The sequence below is a fragment of the Nerophis lumbriciformis genome, linkage group LG01 (assembly GCF_033978685.3).
Source record: "Nerophis lumbriciformis linkage group LG01, RoL_Nlum_v2.1, whole genome shotgun sequence".
In the NCBI taxonomy this organism is placed as follows: Eukaryota; Metazoa; Chordata; class Actinopteri; order Syngnathiformes; family Syngnathidae; genus Nerophis; species Nerophis lumbriciformis.
The window spans coordinates 615,354-617,500 of NC_084548.2; positions in this window are offsets into that span (position 1 = coordinate 615,354).

The window sequence follows — 2,147 nt, forward strand, 5'->3', positions numbered from 1 at the left end:
TGCTGAGTGCCAAGCAGGGAAGAATGCTGGTATGAGCTTTTAAACATAACCCGTTAACTGCTGCCAATCAAATGGTGAATAAGATACTCTTTAGGGTTCATATGTTTGTAAATCTGACTGTGATGAAGTCAGTGCCTCACCAGTCATCAACCTCACCGCACGTCACTGATATATATATATATATATATATATATATATATATATATATATATATATATATATATATATATATATATATATATATATATATATCGAGAGGCCAATTGACAAAATGATTCAATGATTGACATTTCAAGTCAAAAGTATTGTTATTGTATCGGTATCGTGTATCTATTGATACCGAATTGATACCAAAAATCGCCTAAAGATCATTTATTTTAAATCCCACATTTGAATTGTGATGAATGATGATTAATCACAGTGAGTGACACGCCTGCATTATTCTAGTAACTTGCAATATGTATACTGACGCAAATGCAATGTTGACATCATCTTTCACTGGCCATATTGACATCCCCAGGCATTATTCACAGAGGGAAAGTGAAAGTGAAAGTATATGTAGGATGGTACGTTTGTCCTCCCCTCGCGTTCACCGCTTCTTCCCACAAAGCTGATTCACCACTCGTGACCCCTGACACTCTTTTGTTGGAAATAGACAACAAAGAGCCCCAGAACCCAGCAGTCAGTATATATATATATATATATATATATATATATATATATATATATATATATATATATATATATATATATATATATTATTTACTTTTTTTTTTTTTTTTTTTAATATTGCAGTATATGTAATATTTTTAAATACTGTGATCTAAAGAAAAATATTTGTCAATATAAACAAATATCACATGTCTTGTTTATGTCCGACGTGGGTGCTGTCTTACTTTTCTGTCAAAACATTGTCGTAGCGTAGATAAAGTCGATGTGTTGAAGTGCGATGCTTTTTTATGTACGTCTACATTTAATATATTTATATATCTTTAATATTACAGTCTAAAACAATACCATTTGTCAACATAAACAAGTATCAAAGAATTATAGTTGCATATTATTTACACATACAGAGTCTCCAAGGCAGAAGCGTACTAGAAAAGAGGCAGTAACAAACGTGTCCGCATAATTCAACTTACTGCATCAGGAGCTTAACTAAATGAATTATTGTGGACACTTGGTGTTGCTAAAAAAAAAAAAAAAAATCCCTCCACTTCAACTTAAAGACAGCATAAGTAAATAGGTTAGCGTTTGACTCATTTCACATCTTTTCTAACATTCCACACTACTAAATATGTACGAGACGGGCTGATATCGTATCAGATCAATGTTGGTATCGGTCAATACTCAAGGCTCCAATATGGGTATTGCATCGGAAGTCATCTGGTGGAGAAAAGGGTTCTCTCGCAAAGTGAAAGTGAAAGTGAAGACACACAAAGAGCACACGGAGGTCAAGAAGTGTGAATTGTGAATTATATTTATATAGCGCTTTTTCTCAAGTGACTCAAAGCGCTTTTACATAGTGAAAGCCAATATCTAAGTTCCATTTAAAGCAGAGAGAGAGGGGCGGAGCTTTCTACCGATCACCACCTGGTGGTGAGTTGGCTGCGATTGGTGGGGGAGGATGCCGGACAGACCTGGCAGACCCAAACGCATTGTGAGGGTTTGCTGGGAACGTCTGGCAGAGTCTCCTGTCAGAGAGAGTTTCAATTCCCACCTCCGGAAGAACTTTGAACATGTCACGAGGGAGGTGCTGGACATTGAGTCCGAGTGGACCATGTTCCGCGCCTCTATTGTCGAGGCGGCTGATTGGAGCTGTGGCCGCAAGGTAGTCGGTGCTTGTCGTGGCGGTAATCCTAGAACCCGTTGGTGGACACCGGCGGTGAGGGATGCCGTCAAGCTGAAGAAGGAGTCCTATCGGGTTCTTTTGGCTCATAGGACTCCTGAGGCAGCGGACAGGTACCGACAGGCCAAGCGGCGTGCGGCTTCAGCGGTCGCGGAGGCAAAAACTCGGACATGGGAGGAGTTCGGTGAGGCCATGGAAAACAACTTCCGGACGGCTTCGAAGCAATTCTGGACCACCATCCGCCGCCTCAGGAAGGGGAAGCAGTGCACTATCAACACCGTGTATGGCGGGGATGGTG